The following is a 23,538-nucleotide window of genomic DNA, read 5'->3' as shown; positions in this document are numbered from 1 at the left end:
TTTAAGGCAAAGGTTTGCATGTGTGTGTGCATTAAAGTACTAACTACAATTTCCGTTTTAAAAATATATGTATGAAGTAGTTGTTTGTGTAACTCGCTTAGGGATTAAACCAGTTCAAAATACTACTACTGCAGAAATACTTATTTAAGTAACATCTTCCGCTTCTTCCTTTGATGGTGAACGAGTATTATTTTTTTAGCTACTTAGTTAAGGAAATAATATACAGTGTTTTAAAATAATGTTTATGCTAGAAAATATAAAGATTATAAGGAAAATAAAATTATAAAGAAAATGTTCACGAGGAGTAGTAGATAGATACTGTTGATGATGATGATGATGCTGATTAGCTAAATGTTGTATGTTGTTTGTAATAGTTACAAAATTAACTTATATTTCGTGTTTATATGTATATATACTTAAGTAATAATTAATGTAGATATGTATGTATGGATATCTGAACGAGAAATTGTATTTATATTATTAGCAGCCATTAAATATATTTCCGTTTTGGGTGCAATAACTCTGTTAACTAATGTCCACTTTATAGAGTATGAATATGTGTGAGTAAGGTAAAGCTAAGTAGTATTTGGAAACCAATGCATAAAAATATTGGTAACGTTTTTCAAAGGAATATTATGTCTGAGTATGTATGTATATATGTTTACCTGTGATTTATAAAACCTTTTTATTTGGGAGTGCATGTATTTAAAGTCCTTTGGCTTTAGCTACATGTGTGTAGTGTTTTTTGCTCTACAGTTATTAGTTTATTATGAAATTTTTCCTTTCCCAAAGCACCTTCTGATAGTTTTCTAAACGCTCTTACGAGTTAAATGTATTGCGCTTCCGATAAAAGGTGAAAATAATTTATATATTTTTGCACATTGAGAAAGAAAAAAATATGCACACATGTGCTTTAATGCTTCATTTATACTTTCCTGCTACTGACTTTTATATTTTTTTAGAATATTTTCCTGCTAAAGTCAATTTTTTTCTTCATTTAACTTTAAAACCACATGTGAGGTATATAAATAATTTAGTCAGACCATTTGCTGTACTACTTTATATTTCTGGTAATATTTAAGTGAAATCTTTAGTTAGATTTAATGGTGAAATTATTAAATCGGAAATTTAAGATAGAAACAAGAGTCATTAATGGACCTACGAGATTTACATGATGAAAAAGCAAAGATTGGGGCTGCGGTCAATCCCTCTTACAATTTTAGTAAACAAACATATAGATTATACTATTAAAAATGCACGTAAATTTGTTTGTAAAGGGTTTGAAATAGATTTTTGCACTAAAATGACCCAGAAAAAGGTTTTTGTTATTAAAACTCTACCACGTAGTGATAGGGCCTAATTTTGGTTATAACCAGGGAAACCGAAAACATGCTCTAAAAAGAGTGTTTTAAGCGCTTTAAATATGCCGTAAAAAACTCAAAATATACTCTTAACATTTAAAAAATATGCTCTAAAAATAAAATTTTTCATTATTTTTTAACATTGAAAAGCTCAAAAAGACAGAAATTGTAATGAAATAATAAATGTTTAGTGTCATATTTCATCCTACAAGATTTTTTATAATTAATTCATCTCATAGTTTGAAGAACTAGTTTAATAGAATTCCGTTTTACGTTCAGATAACCAATAAATAACATAAAACCATTTGGACCCCAAAAATCATATTTCAAACGACAAAGTTTGACACATTTCTTCCAATTGTATTCATAGCTTCTAAACTGACATTTTAATCGGTGTTGTCATAAATTCCAATAATTAGTTTTTTAAACTATAAAAATGGATTGGTCTCATGAAATCAAAAGTAATCGGTTTTATGTCTGATTTAAAATGTAATGCTTTATTGAACAAAAAACTATAACAGTAGAGTAATGTATTTTTTGCAGTTTTTAAGTTGTACAAACGAATTTTTTTTTTTAAATTGTAAAATAGGCTAAAAAATTAAAAATAAAATTTTATTTTTTTTTAAATAAAGTTTTGAAAATGTACAAAAACGAAAAAAAGAGAAAACATCAAAATATGCACTAAAAGAGTAAAATATGCTCTAAAAACTCGAAAATATGCCTTAAATATGCTAAAAAAGTAAAATCATGCAAAATTATGCTCTTATGGGTAAAATATGCAAAAATATGCTCTAACAAATCGATGCCAAAATTCTTAAATTGGTCTGAAACGTGTAAATATCTTATCCATGAGTCCATACGACGCACCACAAAAAACATGCATTTGCATATTTTGGTTTCCTTGGTTATAACCCTAATGTACATATAGCCTACAGTGCATTCTGAGGCTAGACTTACCAGTAGGTCAAATTTAATGTAAATTTGTTTCTATTGCAAATAAATTTCCAATAATAACAAAAAGTGGGCGTGACATACTATGACATTTTTAGCAAATAACGCAATTCTGCAATGTACATTTGGAATATTTCGTGTCAAGTGATCCAACTTTAAAAATCGATGTCTTCCGATTTGGATGAAATTTGCACCAAGATTAGTACTATGGGATAGTAGGCCAGATTAAATATTTTTTTTTTTTTTTTTTTTTGAGAGAATGAAGAAATAACTATCTGAACTCCTTTGGGCACATTTTGCTAGGACCAATAGGTGTATCTTAACAAATATCAAATACATCTAAAAAATTGCTCTTATTTTATTGTTCATTTTGTGCAAATATTGAAATTATTGTATTTGTCTTTTTGTGTGCATTCGTTCCTAGTAAGATTATTTTAAATGCAATATTCCACATGACTCTGACTGCCAGTCACAGTCAGTCTTTCAGTCTATGTATCTGCTTTGACTTAACTGTGAATAATATAAGTAATATTACAAGAAATTTAAACGAAGAAAACAGAAAAATAAATTTTGTATAAAAAAATCATACTGAAAAATACTTCAAAGACATTTCCCTTAATACCACACTCAACAACAGTAACTTCACATCACTCCAAAGACAAGAAAAACTTTAATTCCATTTTACTTGTGGGAAATAATAATAAAAAATAAAAAAATAAAACATATTGATGTTTTATGCAAAACTAAATCAGAGGGTTATATATTTTTTCTTTTCCTGTTTTTACTTTAAAGCAGACAAATTATACTGTCTTACAGGGTAGAAGGTTATGTGTGTTAGTGTGTGATCTATAAGCATGAAAAAGGAAATATTATTAAAACTCAACACGAATTGAAAACTAAATTATAGAAAGACAGACACAGACAAATGGACGGACGTACAGCCCCACAGAATAAAAGAATAACATGCTCATTTGTTCCAAAGAATAGAACAGCACCTGAACCTGAAGATTTTTTCCCACAGCACTAGAAAAATAGAAAAAAAGAAAAAAAGGCTAACAGAGAAAATAAGTATGAAAAATAGGATGTTAAGGAAGGTTGAAAGGGGAAGTGGAAGGATAGAAAATGGCTCACGTAGTTGAAACATATTTTTTATTCGCGTTAAAAAAGCTCTTAAATGCAAATCAAGTTGATGACAGAAAACAGGCGCCAAATAGCATTGTGTGATTGTAATGGTGATTGTTGTGTGGTGGTATCACTGATGGCGCATCTCGTTCATTTTCTCCACCTCGTCCTCTCGCGTCCATATTTGCCCTTGTTGTTAGTGTCGTTTGTGTCATTTGTAGTTGATGTCGTTATTGTCGGTCACTTATGACTAATGTCGACAATAACGATGACATTATATTATAGCTGCCACTTATAGTTTCATGCATCTACATCTACTTTAAATCAAGAGCTCTCCCCTCCACCACCATTTAGCATTTATTTTCCGTGTTCAAGAGCAATGAGTGCGGCTGCTGGTGTAAAAAGGATAAAAGCCATTTTAAATCAAAAATATTGGTCAAAATATCGTGCTATGAAACTAAAGAAGGAAAGAAAAAGTAGAGAATTGTGCTCAAACTTTTTTGTAGATTTAAACGTGGCTTTTTTATACATACATTCATGGGTTTATTCGTTCCTTTTTCGTTTTTCGTTTTTTTGTTCAACCAAAAGCTTAAGAGGATAAAAGCAAACATACATAAGCGAAGACTACGACTACATACATATTTTACAACACAGATTTATAGTGGTTTTGTTCGTAAAATAGGAAAACATGCTTAAAATGGAAACAAAAAATGAAGCAAGAAAAATGAAAAACGGAAATGGTTATGGAAATCACGCAAATGTTAAAGGTTTACGTGTAAATGTCAAACTAATAGTTGGTAAATGGCGTTTAAATTGTAAAATCATCATTTATAAGCAGATATTGGTCGAAATGTTATTAGACAATAGACAACATACACACACAGTTACTCTTACTGTATTTAAAGCCAAGTGTATATAAATACATTTACAGGTATTAGGCATTTAGTCACTAGAAATAACATGAATTGTAAATGTTAGACGATTAAATGGATGAGTCAAAACAAATCCTTTTTAAAAAGGCAAACAGATATGGTGACGTACAGCTGGGATGTTTGAGTTTGGGAATATATTAGTTCAATTTGCGAATTTTATATTGTACTGCGAGTAAGGTCATTGTAGTTAATTTTGGAAGAACTGCAGATTTATATACTTCACTTAAGATTGTTTATTGAAATTATATCAAATTGTTCTTAAAACAAATAGAGAGACTTCTAGTACAATATGACCAATTTCAATGACTGCTTTAAATAGATCAAATATTCAAAAACTGCTTCCGTCTATTGGTTAAGTTAACTGTCAAATGTGCATTGGAATTAATAAATCTATGGATCATGAAAAACTAAATGTTACAGCATAGACAATGGTACCTGTTGCCTTTGTGTGTCAACCACTGCTCTAAATTAAACTTCTTTAAAAAACTTAACATTTGGAAATCAAAAAGTAAAAAAATAAAAAAATTGGGCAACAAAATCATAAAGAAAAAGAAAATTTTAATTTTTATTTCTTTACCAAAATCCTTACAGTTCTAGTACTCATAAATTAAGAAATTCTAATTTAATTTTCTTTCTTTCACAAGCACTATACATTTTTATTAAATGAAAATTACTTTCAGGCAATTTAATTGGCTTAAGTATTTGTTACATTGACTTGTCATTGGCATAGAAATACATACAGAAATACTCAAATATACAAATGCTTTTTACATTATTTAAGTTCAAAAAGAATCCAAAATAAGAACAAAAAAAACATTCATTCTATTTAAAACAATTGTAATCATGTTTTTTTTTTCAACTTACAAAAAAAATACCACCTGGAGTATTGGAAAATAGTTTTATTACCCCTCAAATTAAGTAGTAAGTTGCATGCAGTCATCTGCTGCTTCTTACAGTTTGTACTTCTTGGCTTTTCATTTTGTTGTTATTGTTCACGTTTTGTTGTTTGTTTATTTGGTTGTTGGTTTTTTGTGCAGTTGCAGTAAATAAACCATAAATGACAGTTTTAGATTTCTTGTACAACTATTACGGAAATTTTAACAGTATAAAATGAAATGAAAACTACTATACTATATACATACATACACGTACAATACATATACACTAGTACTGAAGCAATGAAATAGTAAAAAATTGAATTGAAATCCCAAAACAAAAATATCTACTTAATACAACAACACAACTTGAAGGAAATAATAAAAGAACATGCTATACAATACTTGTAGTATTAGTAGTTAGTACACTGAAAGAAATCATAAAGAAACAAAATACTTTTTGAAGTTAGAGTTGGACCAAAAAAGTATTTAAAGGATTGCTCGCTCTCGTCTTAAACATGTTGATAAAAAGTCCTATGACAGCCATACTGATCGAATCCTACAAAAAGCCTTTTAACATCAAATATATTTGAAAGAATGCTCTCATCTTTGACTTTTTATCTAAATATATGAATGGTTTTTATCAAAGCTCTTTCTGTAAACTATCTCCGTTGCAAAATATAGAGTTATTTAAAAACTTTAAATCCATTAGTGTTGTTATTTATTTACCAAATAAATGCTTCAATAAAATTTGTGTATTTCTTAAATCATTTCATTTCTTTCAGTGCAGCAAAATTCATACAATAAGTACTAAAATATGAACTAAATGTTCATAACAGTTGCCGACTGAGTCCTAAAGAAATTTCAAATAATAGAACAGAAAGAAGACGACGCTATAACTAAGAGAATAAAACCCCCTTAAGTAAAACTATAGAACTAAAGAAGGCAAAAGTTAAGAAAATGACATTTTCATAGAGCTAAATGGAGGAACTGCAGAAAATAAGGCAAGAGAACAGCAAACGGCAGACAGACGGACAGACAAAGAGAAAGACAATTATCTGACAGATAGAAAATAAAAAGCAACTACATTTTATTGTGGGAGAAAAAAAAAAACCCTTATGACAACTTTTAATTTCGCCAAGGAAATCAGAAACAAAAAAAGAACCAGCAACTATTGTCCGGGAGCGTAGCCCAGAAGTAGCGTTTTAGGGTTAGAAAGTCATACTTGTGTTATTGAAATCTTTAGATAGTAAATTGTTGTGATTTATTTATTTTTTAGGAGGTTTTTATTATGCTTCAATAGCGCTGTCAATGTTTTATGACAATCATTATGTGTAATTTATTTAGAAGTTGTGCAGTTGGTAGCTAGGGGAATTTTTACAACATCGTTTTGTCATTCCATAAGGGATTTTATTAACTAGCTAAACGTCATCTCTTTATCTTTGAAAACAAGTGTTAAAGGTACATATATTCTTAAAACGTGTAAACAGTTAAGTGAAAATATGTATATTTAAAAAGGGAGAAAATCCTTTCCCGGCCAAAACAATATTTTAATATTACGTTACTTTTTAATCATTCCGAGTAAAAAAGAACTTAAAAAGAAGCGAAAAAGAGGTAGAATTTACTTCAGGAAAGTACAGAAAAAGACCAGCAGAAGTATTGATTTTATTTGATTTTAAATTCACTCAGAAGTAGTGAAGTAGTCATTCTCAAGAAGTATTTTTTATGTTCTTTTTATTTCATTATTTAGTGAAATTGTAGTATTATAGAATACAGCTAATTTGACTTAAATTTTATTAACATAAATAAAGGAATGTGTGTAACATTTGACATAAAGCCCCAAAAATCAAATTTTTTAACTTAAAAAATGTCAGTACAAAAAAATATATCTTCAGTTTAAAAAAAAATTGAATTAGTTTCGTTTCTTTGGGAGTCATTAAACATCACTTCCACAAAATCTAAATATCTAAATGTAATTCTTCTGGAAGTACTTCGACATTTTTTGCTGGAATTACTAGTTACAAGGTGCGTTGTATAGAAATAGTATTGTAATGTCTATTAATTAATATAAAATAGCTTGACCACTTAAAACTTGTAATTTGTATTCCGTTAAGAATATTTATTATAGTCTAGTACATACACCAATACATGAATTAGTCCATAGTTTATTCCATATAATAGTCCATAGACTAGACCATATACTAGACCATGTACTAGTCCATATTTTAAACCATAGCTTAGTCCATTACATGGTTTATATACTTGTTCATAGTCGAGTTCATAGTTTAGTCCAAAGAAAAGGTTTATAAGGGCTTTAATATAAAGTTTTTTTAACACTTTCAACAACTAACTGGAACGTTTTATTACTAGTAGGGCATTAGAATAACAAATATCTACACTTGCACTTAAATTTACTACATCAAACATCATCGTCGTCATCATCATCATGCTGTTCGTATTGCATGTTGTTATTTAATGGTTGTATTTTGTACATCATTACATTCTTTCGTTTCGTTTAGTTTTATATTTGTATTGTAGTTTTGTAAATGTGAACAATTTTTGTAATATAAACCTTACAGTTTGTGGAGCAAGTTCTAAGTTCAACAAAGTACAAGACAATTTTTCCACCAATCCACTTTCCAATTTTATATTTATTAGAAAATTCTAAACAGTGTTCCAAAAGATGATTAAAGTTGATATCCCTCAAATCTATCGGGTTAATATGCATTTTTCCAAAAAATGATTTGTAAGACTTGTAAGTATAAGTATATGTATGTGTGAGTCTTTAGTTTATGTACTATTTGTATGACTTTTTCAAGTGGAAATGAATCGAACAATTGCAATGTTGTCGATGTCGTTGCATGTCTTTCTAGTCATTTCTTTTTTGTTGTTGTTTGTTTTTTTTTCCTACATGTCTTTGTTGCTGTGGTTGTCATCTTTAACTGACTTTGTTTTTTCCGTTTTTTTATTTTTCTATTACATATTTATTTTCTTTTTTGCAAAAAAAAATTTTATTTGGATTGGTTGACTGTCAGTCATTACTTGCTTCGACTGCGCTTTGTTTTATTTGGAAATTTTATTGAGTCTTGCAATTGTGGAAGTTTATTTTCATTCTTCATGTTTCCAATTATTTGCAAAAAAAAGTTTTGAATTGAAAAAGATGAAATAAAAAGTTTTAGGAAAAGTGTTTATATTTGATTTCTGAATAAGTTTTTTTTGTCAAGTTTATGGATTCGGCTTAAGTTGTTGTTGTTGTTGTTTATTAAAAAATAGCCGTCAGTGATACTAACTTGTGCCAGATGATAGAAATATGAAAACATATTAAATATCGATTAGTATTTTATCTAAATTAATTATGAAATTTTCTAAACATCTGGAAAAAGGCAAAAAAATTGTCTTTATATTTTGTCAACGATCGACAAATTTCTGTAGATTACTTCGTTTTCTAATAAATTTTGTTCGCGCTCAAACTCTTTTCAAAAGCTTTGTATGTATTTACTTTTCTCTATTTAAATTCTTTAAAAATTAAATTATTCAAAATTCACTATTTCGAAAAACTCCACTGGGTTTTTTATTATTTCGTATTCGTGTCATTTCATTTTCAATTCTCCCTTAAGTAAATTATTTGACACATTTCAATGTTTTCTTTTTTCCATTTTTTTTTTGTTCACTCAGTGCAAAAATAAAACCCAATTAGTAATTGTTCATTCGTCATTATCAATATTTGTATTCGTTCATTCATAATTCACTAATGACCTTCATTTACTCCTTCATTTGTCAGTTTCTACATTCCAAATGAATGTTTGTAGCTGTTGATTATTTGTTTCTGTTCATTCATTCAAATTCATTTGGAATTTTGCTGTGGGAATTAAATGTTGCGACTGTAAGACATTTTTTTCCTTGTACTCGTAGTTTTTATTTTGCAGTTCTTCTTCGCTCATAATTCAAGAATGTCAGTTTTGCACATTAAGTTCGTTGTTTTCTCTAAGTTTTTAGGTCTTTTTTATAAAATTTGTGATTACAATTGTTAGGATGTCACCTCATGCTGATTTCTTTTGTTAAGGAACATTCTGTTTTTGGGCAGAGCAAAATAAAGCAGAAAAAAGTGCAGAAACTATTCATGTTTGAAAGTATGGTTCAATGCTGCAGCAACACCACTAGTTCGAACTGAGAGTTGAGAATTGTTTTTATTGTCCTTGAAATGAAAGGGAAATTAAAAATTTGCTTGCAAAATGAAGAGGAGGTTAGAGATGTTGTAAAAATAATACCAGAGTTTTAAATTTGCATATAAATTTCTCAACAATGACAAGAAAACAAAGAATTTAAGGAGGAGGTTTTATTAAAATCCTTGATCTAAAACAACATTTGAAGAATATTTTGAACAGGTGTAATTTTTGTAATTTGAAAGCCATTAGAGATATACTGTTGTTGTTTTTGTTAGAAATGAGTTCAAATTGTTAGAGGGATTTAAATACACCCTTTTTAATTTAAAAATGAAAGAAAGAATAATAAATAGAAATTAGATTTTTTTTAATTTCAAGGATTGCACAAAATAGAGGATAACTTCGACATAAATGAAACATACATAGTGAAACGTAATAATTAACAAATTAATATTTTAATAGTAGTACAAAAGGAATTTTTTTACATTCTTGTTAATTGTTAATGTTTAATTTCTTTAATATATCTCTTTTCTGTAGTTTTCATTTCTAATTGTCTGATTTTCAATTAAATTCTTAAATCTTGATTTATGTTTATAATTCATTAAATCGTTAAATAAGAAAACCAATCAGCTATAAAATAATTTTCCGCCTGCATAACAACAGGCATCAATTTACAATATAAATTGTACTCACACACACATACACCTACTTATAGTCCGTCGCACATACCCACATATATACATACATATTGATTTCTTTGTAAACGTAAACGATATTTACTCTCTCTCGCAGACAAACCTACTATTAATATAAGAATTACAAAGACGTAAGTAAATAAGTAAGTAAGTGAAGTATGTTTAATAAAAAAAAAAAGAATTGCCGTTTGCCCTCTCGAACTGTAAGAAGTCTCAAATAGGAACCACAAACAATTCACATCATTTTACCTAAAAATAAAGTCTGGAGAAGTTAAACGGATGTATTTGTGCGGTGTGAAGGTCGATAAACCAACCAACCAGCAACATTACAACCAACAGTAGCAGCTGAAACAACAACAACAACAAGAAATTCCAAAATACAGCACAACAACCTTTTGCACAATCCGCAAACAAATATTAAGAACGACAAATAAACCAATCAGTAGAGAAATTCGTAATCGAATCTGAATCACAAGATGAAATTAAACTTAAAGTTAAAGGAGATTTCAAATTACTACAACAGTAGCAGTGATGAGATAATGACAACAAGGTGCTAATGGTACTTTTTTTTGGAATTTATGATTTTTAGTAAATTTTTAGTAAAAAATAAAGGTCCTTTTTATACAAAATTTATTCTGTAACATTTTTTGACATATTTTCTCTTTACAGCAAATTTTAAAAAAAAATTCATTTTATGAATAATATTCTGAATATTCTTTTTATGTAATTTTTGTAAATTTTGTAATTTAAAAATTTGCATAAATCATCTCAAAATCACCTTCTAAGTCGATTTAGCTATATCCGCCCGTCTGTCTCTGTGTCCATGTAAATCTTGTGCACACGCTACAGGTCACAATTTTCAATCTAATGAAATTTGGCACATCCTCTTCTTTATCCTATTGGGAATGATCAAAATAGGTCCATTATTTCACCTAGCCCCCATACAACCGTACCCCCGAAGGGCTTTTTAGCGCATTATTATGTTAAATGTTCTAGTATCTCAAATCAGCAAAACTTAGTTTTATACAAATCTAGGCCCTATACAAAGTTCCCTTCAGCTTTTTTTTAAATAGTTATAAAATAGTTAATACTTTACTTTCGTACTTTTGCATACCTCATAGAAAGTACCAAACGTACAAAATTCTTCATTTATGCTCTGTGTCAAAGATGTGTGTGGCTATGTGATAAAGAGAGAGTGTTTGTGGATGGTTGAATAAATGAAAACATTTTGTAAACCTTAAGTGATCAATTAAAATTACTACTAACTACTTACATACATACTATATCAAACAACTATACACACACTAGCACCAGCTCATATACGCTTACTCTTACATAAATATAATATGTACACAATATTGTACAATTTACAAGACTCCAATCAATATGATTGTAAATTATACGCATTATTTAACGCCCACATGATGATGTATGAGTCGGGTTAAGTCTGCATATGTTTGAAATGTCCTGTGTGAAGTGATTGTCTGTGTGTGAGTATGTGTAAAATTACTACTGTAATAGTTGGTTGGTTAACTTCTTTAATATATTCTACAAATAAAATTACGTAATAAAATTGTTACTTAAAGTAATTTTCTACATAATATAAAGTTTATACATATTTTGTTTTGGTAAATTAGTAACAATATGTTTGTATGTGTTAATGTGTATATATTTAATACAAATTGACTTGTGCGGTAACATAAATTAATTATTTTATTTGTTTCAAACATGGTTAATAAAAGAATTATTTTGGTTAGGCTTATCACTAGGAATGTATAACAGTAATTTACGTAGTAATTGTTAAAGTTCTTATGACCTATCGAATGGAATCTTTAGGAAAAATGTTTCAAATATGTTCAAAAACGCAAAAAGGAAATAATTTTGGGAAAATCGAAACCCTACAGATAAAACTGTTACAATTAGTATAAAAGGATAGTACTTTACACTAACATTAATAGTTCTCAATCTCGCATTCCCTATCTATAATCAACGTTTTTTAAAATCATAAATTTTTCTAACATTTTTTTTGGTTTCCTAGTTTAACTCCTTAAAACTTAACTACTTATTTGACAACTCTGTTCTAAAAATGTTATTGTTTTATTTTTCTCCCGCCTTCTTGAGATAGCTAACTGGGTTGAAAAATTACTAAACTACATTTATTGTAATTTACAAAATGTTAAACTATAAAGGCGTGTTAACAATATCTATAACGAACATATTTTACCCAAAATATGTGGTGAACACACGCACACATTTACAATTCCAATATTCCTTAAACAAAAGCATTTCATTGAACATCTTGTCTAAAGGATGCCAGAAATGCCTAAATGTCTGACCACGATTTTTCCAGTAGAAACACAAAAGAGGATGTGAAAAAGGAAAAACCCGATCAAGAATATAAGACAACAAAAACAATAACAACGACAATACTAAGTATTACAAATACGAATAATACTATTAATATGTAAATTATGCCAGTTATACATACATATATGTTTACTGTGGTATTAGTGTAAGTATCTGTAAGAGAGCTTGAGTGTGTGTGTTGTTGAATTGTGTGTGATTGTAAATGTTTCATTTAACTACAGCCAATATGGTTCATTTAATTTCGAAATATTGTTTCAGCATATCTAGACATTACAATAAACCTGCTCTTCTTGTTAGGGACATTTTTTTCTTAAATAATTTAATTCTTTAGACCCAAGGACGAACGCTATTGAAATCGATCCATTATTTCGCCTAGTCCCTATACAATCGTACCCCCTGAATAGGGCTTTTAAGCTCATAATTATGTTAAATGTTCAAATATGTCAACAAAAATCGGCAAAATTTAGTTTTATAGATGTTTAATTAACATTGCCGATTTTTGTAATGATTGAGCCTCATTTGACCCCAGCTCACATACAAACTCCCCTTCAGAAAATGACTTGAAGGTCAAAATTCACTTATAAACACTAATAACACGATGAAATTCTACATAAATAACTTTGATGTAGACGTAAATTCCTCTAAAAAATGTTATAAGGATAGGCCCATATTTACCCTCACCTCAATATGAGCCCTCTCTTTTTATATCAGCAATTCCGGAATTAGTGCAAAATCAAATTAAATGCTTTATTATTTAAATACTTCTGGTGTAGTGTATCATATGGTCGGCAATGCCCAACTATACATTCATACATGTTTAAAATTTAGATTTTTCACACAAGAATAGACTTTTGATGGAAAACTGAAGTGATCATAGATTTTCGCTATTTTCTCGATTAGAGTCTTATATAAGAAACTAGAGTTAATTTTAAGTTTTTCAAACAAAAATCTATTTTAAAGGAAAACTGAAGTATTCACAAGATTTTTAGATTACACACAAAATTGAAATAACCGCAGAATATATGTTTATTCTAGATTGTAGTTTTTTCACACAAAATTCGATATTAGATGGGCAATTAAGTGATCGCAGGATTTTATAATTTCCTATATTTTTTTTTGGGTTTTTATGAGAAATAAAAATTTCTCATTGGGAGGTTAATTTAAGATGGAAAACTAAATTGATTACATAATTTTGCTATTCTCTCAATTGGAGAAACAGATTTAATTTTAGTAAGTTTTCAGACAAAAATCTATTTGTAATGGAAAATTGAAGTCATCACAAGATTTTACGAATGAAATATAATTGCAGGAACTGGAGCTGATTTAAAGTTTTCAAAAATTTACGAAAAACGTCATTCTATATCGATTCTTATGTTGATAGGATTGAACAGGTCATGTCTAATATTCAAATACGGGTACCTTCATACATATCTATGTATGTGCGTATGAATACGATTGTGTGTAAATGTCTACAGATGTGTAAGGGCATTGTGTAAATGTGTTTGCGTTTATTTTTTTTTTTTTTTTGTATGTGTAAATTGTTTTTGTTGTTCTTTTATATTCTACTCCTTCTCCAATACGAAGGAAATGAAGCAAAAATATAAAAAAAGAAATAACTTTTTTAGGTCTTGATCTAGCTACTCTGGTTGGTATTGTACTAGTTGTACTAGTACATGTAGTTGCTGTAGTTGTTGTTTTTGTTAGACCTCTTTTGTGTTCAATTTAGTATAGATTTGTTAAGTACGTAACAAGAGATTTGTTGAAGTGCGTTTCCTTTTATTCAATTATTTATGCACAGAATAAAATTGAAAAAAAGGAAACACACTCTTTCGCACACCACAAATAAAAGAATTATAAAATTTCAACCTCAGTTTATATAAAACACAAATGTTTAAATTTGTGTGTGTATTAAACATAAAAGGGAGAATAGTAAAGTTTTTTTTGTTTGAATTTTTATTATTTTATTTTCCAGTACTACTTTTTTTTCAAGCACACAAGTGTAAAATCTACAATATTATCCTCTTTAGCTTATTATTAAAAAGAATTGTTAAACTATTTGTTGAGTGAGCAAGAGGACTGAAAATGGAAAAAGAGAGCACCAAACCAGACCATGCCACCAATAATGTGATACGAGTACCCTTTAGTAAGAATCGTTGTAGAACAAAAAGCTAGTAAAATAAAGTTCATATAGTTCTTTGTGTTTTTTTTGTTGTAAATTTTTTGCTTTCGTTTGAACCGATTATACCAATTAGGTACTTTTAATAGTTATTTATTTTGTTGTAGCTAAAAGCTACTTAAAACCTAGTGCACTTGAATACAACAACGAAAAAAAAAACTGAATTGTATAATGAAAAGAAAATGTTGGTATAATCGGTCAATGCCATAATCTATGATATGGCTAATGGTGGCTTAAGTTTATATACTACGAAATTAAGTTAACGAAAGGATAGGGAAAAGCTGTAACGAAATCATAAATTTCCTATTTATCGGTAAAACTAATACTTATATTTAAATTTTGATTTTATTATTATTAAGAGAATGGACAATTTCCTTATGAATATGGTTTCTCAAAGTTTTTGTCCTGGCGTCAATATTTGGTGAGCTATATTAAAGGTTTTCATGATATTAACGTCAGGACAAAAATCCTGAGAAATATTGTCTTAGAATCACATCTTTTAATTTTTGGCGAGAAAGCCAGCAACATCAATTTTGGGGCCACCTTAATATACAAGAATCACTTTCTGAGTCGATTAAACTATGTCTGTCCGTCTGTGTCTATACTACACACTAGTCTAGTGTGTGTATACCAGAGGCTAGTCAAGTGTCACTTTACTAGTAACTAGTGTTACAATCCTATAGACAAGTCTAGTGATGTAGCGTACACTAGAATTTAAAACAATAGGAAATCTTTTATGACGTCACTTGAAAAGAATACAAGCCATTCACTCAGACTGCCAGTCTGTGTGTTCATGTAAACCTTGTGTAATTTGATGAAATTTGTCTCACGGACGAAGCTTATTGAAAGAGTTTGAAATCGTCCCAAACTTTTTTGACAATAATTTTTTTAATATTTCGGAATTAGGACAGGAAACTACTTTATTGTTTATAAAGTAAATTGTAAAATAATTAAATTTTTTTTATACTGCTACTGGTGTAGAGTATCATATGACCGGCCATGCCCGAATATACATTCTTACTTTTTTTGGGGGAAAAATTTACTCTTATATTTTGAAATTTTCAAACTTCAGTAAAATTTTATAAAACCAAGAATACTCGAAACAAAAAATTTAATTTTTATGGACAAATTTCTCAATACTATCAAGTGTCACATTATGTCGCTTTTCTTAAAGTTTAAAAGGATCAAAAACAAAAGGAGCTTCTTAAAAATGTTTCAAGACTCTTGCATAAAATCTTAATAAATATTTAAGAAACAATTTTCAAGGAAACCCTTAAAAAGCGTGGAAAGTAAATTAAGGTTTCTTCTACAAATAATAAAAAAAACAGACGTTTCTTTTCATGGCACTACTAATTTTTGGCCACAAAATAGCTTTTTGCAACTAGATGGCTAACTAAATGGCTGACTGGCTTTGACGTGGTTGATGCAGCATAATAAAATTCAAAGAAAAACTCTAAAGGAGTTTTTTTTTTTTTGTTAAAATGACTTTTAACCTAATTGCAGTTTGATTAAATTAAAAGCATTTTCAATCATTTTCTGGTAGAAAGTCGTTTTCACTTTTCTCCTTTCGTTTTGTCCATTTTGGTTATAACAGTTGCCTCATAACTCAGTTTATTTTTCTCTGTATGTCATTCAACTTAATATTTGCTTGTTGCAACATACAATATTTGTAATATTTTCATCATCATCGACTTGATAAAATGTGTTATTTTGTTGTTGGATTGATTTTAGTGGGTTTCCTTTTGATTTATCTCAATCAAAAGGAAAAAAAGAAATATTGAAAAAATCATCATCATGATGATGATCGACACTTTCATGTTCATTATACATTTTTATTTAAATTTTTACAAGAATCCTTTCAGTTTTTGGTTCGTTGGTTGGTTGTTGATGTTTGGATTAGTGTATGTATGCATACGTATGTGTGTAAGTGAGAATATGTATTTAGTGTATATGTATTTGTTTTTATATGTAAGTATGTAATATGTATTTACTTAGTTTTTACTTTTTTTTTGTGGTTCGTTATGTAAATATTTTTTTAACAAACATATTGAGTATTTTGCTTATTTTTTCTGCAATTTACTTTATTTCAGTATTTTGTCTGTCCAACTGCCTGTTTGTATTATACTGTATGTGTGTATGTTTCTATGAATGTATGTGGGTGTGTTTGTTTGTGTTAGTGTTTATTTGCCATCGTTTTTCATTTTATAATTTTTTTTGCTGTTCTTGTTGTTTTACCATGTATCAAATATTTCATATTTTTTTGTTGTTGTGCCAATCGGACCATCATCCAAATTGGTTATATGCAGTAGTCGTATTCACATCCAATCAAACAGGAGTATATACACATACATATGCATGTGTTTGTGTTGAAGACAGTGCATATAATAGTGATACATCTATTTATTTGTTTGTTTGTTCGTATACATACTTCATAAAATTCATTTTCATATGAATGTATGATTTTTAATTTTCTTTTATTGCTACTGCTACTTTTGCTTTTTTGCGTTTTTCATTAGTTGCTAATGCTGTTCAGGATTGAAAAGTCTAATTTGTACTGAATAATGAGAATATGGTACTTTTTCCATTATATACATCTGTACATTAAAAAATGTACATATCTTTGATAAATTATACTTTTAAAACTGCGAAATGTAAGCTTACTATTAAATTTTAAAAGCAAACTAATTGCAGAAAATGTTAACAATTTTTGTACTTTATGGTTTAAAAAAGTGTCCTTTTGTCCACTTTTCCCTGTCGCAATGTTATTGATATTTTGTTCTCAATTTTTTTTAATATTTTTATTATTTGTATGTGTAGTAGAGTGTATCAGTGTGTTTTTTATGTGGTAAGTAATTAAAAGTTGTGAATATAATAAAAATTTGATTTTTATTATTTTTTTCTTAACACTTTTTTTCTATATATTTATACATATTGCTGTTTTATTTCAACTTTTATTTATATGTTGATAGCGTTTTTATGTCAAATTTATGTAAAATACATGTGTCATAAAATGTTATAGTTTAATTGATTTCACATGAAAACTTATTTAAAATGACAATAACTGTTTTCCCACAATTTGCTGCAAAATAATAATTGATTTCGTAAATAGAAACGAAATAATAAAACAAATTTTATGTTTTAAACTAAATAATATTTTTTAAATAATTTTTATAAAAGTGTATTCCCATATTAGGTTAATAATAACATCAATTGGTTATTTGATTATATTATTATTAATTGTTGATAGTAATGATACTTAGAGATCTAAATTTAATATGATTTATTTTGCAAAAATATAATAATTTCAATAAACATTTTAGTTGGAAAAAGTTATTATTAAAGTTTTTGTTAGAAAAAGTTTAATACGGAAGCAGCCTCTTTAATATTGAAATATATTAATTTTTTAACGTTTCTTTCATGTGCCACTTAAAAGCAAAATTTCTGCTTCGCATTATTTTTGCAAATATCAGTTTGATTTTCGGAAGAGGAGCTGTTATGGGCGGGGATTAGGTATCAATTATAAATTGAAGTCTACAGAATTAGATTCGATTAATTTCTTAGAACTTATGTATCATGTTTCTTTAATTTTATATTAATATCGGGTCATGTCCGGTGGTAACTTGTATGGATATTTATTTAAAATTTCAAACCTCTTACTATTTCCGATTGACAGAAGATAGATAGACGGACATGGTTGGAACCGTTTAGAAATTAATAAAGACCCAGTACTATAGCTCTCTCCCTTGGGTTCTATCAATCAATAGACAGTAGTCAGACATGACTAAATTGACTTAGAATTTAATGAAGAGCCAGCTTATATATTATTGTAATCAGAGGCCAATATTTCTATGAGTTACAAACGGAATGACAAAATCACTATATCCCGCACGCTTAATGCAGGGTATGGAAATTCATTGACTACTAAATACTGCATTAGAAACCTTTCATACACACAAAATAAGCTAAATCCCTTAAATATGCTAAACATTTATACCTTAATTTGTTATGCATAAATTTATTAAAAACCCCTACAGTGCTGTTATCACTAAATTCTTCAATGAATTAATTTTACAAAATATTTATGTATATATATTTATACGCGCATAATTTTCCAAAATACAAATACATATTTCTATTGAAATATTTGAGAGTATGTACATTAGGGTGGGTCGAAAAAAAAAGTTGAGTCAGTCACCCCCTACGATTAAAGATATGTTAATAACATTTCCGAAAATATAAAATATATTTTTTTGCCACGCCTAGAAATACCGCCCTTTTTGTTTTTTATATATAACGTCGCCATTTTAAGTCTGATCGTAACATATGATATATCAATATTTATGGCTTGACTGTAGCTATATTTCACTCTTAGAAAATTTTTTACTTCGACGTCATATTCTATGCGCGACTTCTGATATCTCGGATCCTTCCCCAAAATCTATAATTGTGGCTATACTGGAATAAAGTACATTGAATTATATGAACTATTAGCTTTTAAAATGCTCACTTTTACGCATAATCACCTATTTTACAGGTATTTAAAAATACCTGTATAGTTCTAACTACAAACAATTAATTTGCTAGGGATATGGTCGAAAACTATTTTTTTAAATTAATTTACAATACACAAATTTCATTCTGCCCTAATCTTAACACAAGGAAGATAATTTTATTCGGCATTTAATTTTATTAATTAATAACAAAATCACGTAGGTATATAAAAACTAAACATTTTATTTTATAAAAATCTATGCAAAATTAAATACTTATACTTTATAAAAATATTTCTACAATTTTCAAAAATGTTTATACTAATTTTTATAAAATGTAATAAATTTATTTAATGATAGATTAACTTTTCTTAAATAGTTATATATTTTTAAAGAAGTTCTTGAAATAAAAACTAATAAAAAAATATTAGTCGGGAATGGCCGACCATATGATACCAGTTATGAGATACCAGTTTTTAATAAAGCATTTATATTGAAATTTGTCCATTACTTTTTAAGCAATTTATTGATGAAAACTAATTTTCTGAAAGAGCCTATATATGGGAGCTAGGATCAATTATAGATCGATCCTATCAAAATTTGGTGGAGGGATTTATGTTCATATAGGAGTTAGATATGCAGAATTTCATCATAATGGAAGTGTTTAAGAGGGAAATAACGACAAGCCACAATTAAGAGCTCCGATTTAATCCATTTTCAAACAATTTCGTCCTTTGGTAAAGTGAAATATTTGAGCCTATTTTCATCAAATTATCTGGAAAATTGCGACTTGTAGTTTGATTACAAGGTTTAAATGGATGGACAGCCGGACGGACATAGCAAAACCACTATATTGCTGTATTGATATATAGTACATACATAGTTAACTTTCTGCTATTTTGAAAGGAAGTAGGATCTGAAATGGTTTGTAACTGAAACAATAAAACGGATTTCTGTTATATATAGTTCATTTAAAAAAAATGTCGACTGTTTTTCCTGGCAAATTAATTGTTTGTTATGGGAACGGTTGATAAATACTTGAACATTTTAAAATATCTATAAAATAGGTGTTTATGCATAAAAGTGAGCATTTTAAAAGCTAATAGTTCATATAATTCAATGTACTTTATTCCAGTAAAGCCACAATTTTCGATTTTGGGGAAGGATCCGAGATATCAGAAGTCACGCATAGAATATGACGTCGAATTAAAAAATTTTCTAAGAGTGAAATATAGCTACAGTCAAGCCATAAATATTGATATATCATATGTTACGATCAGACTTAAAATGGCGACGTTATATATAAAAAACAAAAAGGGCGGTATTTCTAGGCTTGGCAAAAAAATATATTTTATATTTTTGGAAATGTTATTAACATATCTTTAATCCTAGGGGGTGACTGACACAACTTTTTTTTTTGTCCATAGAGACCGACCCACTCTAATGTACATACTTATATTGTTAATAACTAGTAATGATCAAATATGCTATGAATTTGGAAACTAAATCAAATTTGCAACAATTTTAGGTACATTTAAAATATTCGCCTAGAATTATACAACACACTAAAGTAAAATGTTATAAAGTTAGACCGCTCTACCATTTATTATATTTTGCACAATTTTTGAATGTATGTACATTAAGGTGGTCCCAAAATTAAAGTTGCTTATGTTTTGTTAATTCTAAGATACAATTTCTCAGAATGATAAAAAGCTCCTTTTTTGGATGTTGCTGATGTTCCCGCATAAATTGAAAATTTACTTAATTCTAAGATACCATTTTTCAGAAGGATAAAAAGGTCCTTTTTTGAGGTTTTCATGATTTTGTACGTATTTCTTGCAAAGAAAATTTGGTAGTTAGAAGGCGCTTTTATACTATTTCATTGTGCGAAATATTTAAAAAGAAATCTTTAAAAAATACAAACATTTTGAGAAACGGTATCTTCTTAGAATGAACTAAAGTTTCATTTTCGTTGAGAACTTCAGTACATTATTTCTTCTTCACACAAAAGGGGCCATGCCAATGTATACATATATATACGCCAATGTATACATATATATACAAAGTTTGTGTAGGAATGTATATGTATTAGGGTTATAAGCAAAATTATACCCTATCACTACGTGGTAGCCAGAAGTATTCTGTTAACTAAAACATTTTATTCGGGACATTTTGGTGCAAAAACCTTCTGTGGCAAATCGATTTTCTAAAACCATTCAAAACAAATTTACTGGAAATTCGGCAGTGCAGAACACACAGACGGACATAGCTTAATAAACTCCGCTATCTATGTATAAGGACTCGAAATATATAATTACTCTATAGGGGCCGAAAATTATAATATAGAAATTTACAAACGAGTGTGAAGAGTATAAATTTCGTGTCAACTGACCCAACTCAAATTTTGACGAAATTTGCGCTAAAGTTAGTACTATTAGATAGTAGGTCAGACACAAATTTTCAGCTCTATCGGTCAAGAACTGCCGGACTTAGAGACAAAGTTGGACATGTTGCTCATACAGGGTTTTATTCAAATGAGTGTAACTTTTCACCTATTGGTCCTAGCAAAAATTGTCCAAAGAAGTTCAGATAGTGTCAAGTGACCACCCAACTTTAAAAATCGATGTCTTCCGATTTGGATGAAATTTGCACCAATGTTAGTACTATGGGATAATAGGCCAGACACAAATTTTCACTTGACTCTTTCTATGTACTTTTTTATACTCTATGTGGAATTTATAAAATTAATTACCCTAATGTAGATCCCAACTCAGACGATAATGAGTTTATAGTTTTTTTTGGGGGGAAAATTTAATTTATATGATTTTGACAAGTTCTATAATATTTACTACCAAAAATTTTTGGCCTAAATAAATTAAATTTTAAAATAATTTAACCGAAATTGTGGTTAAAAGTTTTAATTTTATTTTTTTTACTACCTGGGCATATGATGTTTGCATAGAATTTATTGAATCCTGATATTTTGCGAAATTTCCTTTTGTCTTTGACTTGATTAATAATGTTTCTTTATCAAATATCAATTAACCCAAATTTTAAATTTAGTATCTGTAGCTGACTCCTCCCAGCTGTGTGTTGTGTTGGTGTTTCCACGAATTTTCGATATTTTCTTGTTTGCAAAACTTATTATTGAGATTTTCGTTAAATATTTCAGTCATATTTAAGCAAATGCAATTTGCTAAAACCAAAGTATCTTTAGAATTTATGTCACACGATAGAAATTGTTGGTTTGTGTGTTTTATTTTTTTTTGCGCTTAGAAAACTTGTGCAAACTCTATTGAAATTATGTCAGTAAAGTTTTGTTAGTTCTAGTAGTTTGTTTAATACAAAAGCGCGTTTTATATAGTTTTTAATTTTTCTCCATACTTTCCACTTTTTGATACAGTCAGTTAGTTTGCTTTAGTTTTCCCTTTCTCCTTTCCAGCTTTTGTTTTTTTTTTTTTTCTATTCCTATGTGATTTTGTTTTTGTTTCTATATAATTTTCAATAACATTGTAGTTCCACTGCTGCCATTATTTGCAGCACTTTTGCCACCAAACTCGAAACCACCAGGTTATTTCAATATTCAAATATACATACTTCGTATGTTTGTGCAAATTCATAAATTTTTTACAGTTTTCTATACACTACTTAGAACAAATAAGGTTTTATTTTATATGTTTGTTTGTATTGTACATGTGTTTGTATTTAAAGTGACTGCATGAATGTGTGTTTGCGGATTTCTATTTCTCATCTGAACAACCCCACCATTTATTTCAATTCAAAATTTGTATCCGTTAGTTCACAAGTGTTTTAATTATGGCATTAATCTATGGTCTGTGGTTTTAAATAAAGTCAAAGTTATTAATACATACACATATGAAAAAAGTCATATTTTTATATTTATAATCCCATATATTTACATATACGAATGTATCCTACAAAATATAACTTATATTGACAGTTCTAAAAAAGTATTAGTTCTTGAATTTTAAAACTTTGGCTAGTAAATAAATAAAATTTCTAAAAATATAATCAAAAATATTTCTATAGTTGATTCTCAACTGATCACGAGACGTTTTTACTCAGTAAGCTAATACAAAGTTTATTCCACAAAAATAATTATACTGTTTTATTTCACAAAACTTATCGTGAAGGCTTTTTATGAAAACTGATCTTGTGGGTTCATTATAGAAAATTCATCATGAAAACTTTTCTATAGAAAATTGATCTTTATATATTTTTTTTATAGAAAATTGGTTATAAAAAGTTTTCTACTGAAACTGATAATTTTCTATAGAAAAATTATTGTAAAAAGTTTCTATAAAAAATTTATCGTAAAATGTTCCATTAAAACTGTTGAAAAAACTAGCTTTCTTTAAGTTTTTAGTAAATAGTAATAAATTACA

General features: G+C 28.3%; 1 protein-coding gene across 2 annotated transcripts in view; it reads left to right on the top strand.

Annotated features, from left to right (window-relative positions):
- Positions 1–23,538, top strand: part of LOC119608399 (palmitoyltransferase app) — a 138,914-nt gene that overhangs the window by 43,209 nt on the left and 72,167 nt on the right. The window lies entirely within an intron of this gene.

This window comes from Lucilia sericata, unplaced genomic scaffold, assembly GCF_015586225.1.
Source record: "Lucilia sericata isolate MDLA Ls3-8-SP2 unplaced genomic scaffold, ASM1558622v1 Contig000021F_arrow, whole genome shotgun sequence".
Lineage (NCBI taxonomy): Eukaryota > Metazoa > Arthropoda > Insecta > Diptera > Calliphoridae > Lucilia > Lucilia sericata.
This window is presented reverse-complemented; position numbering and strand designations above follow the sequence as displayed.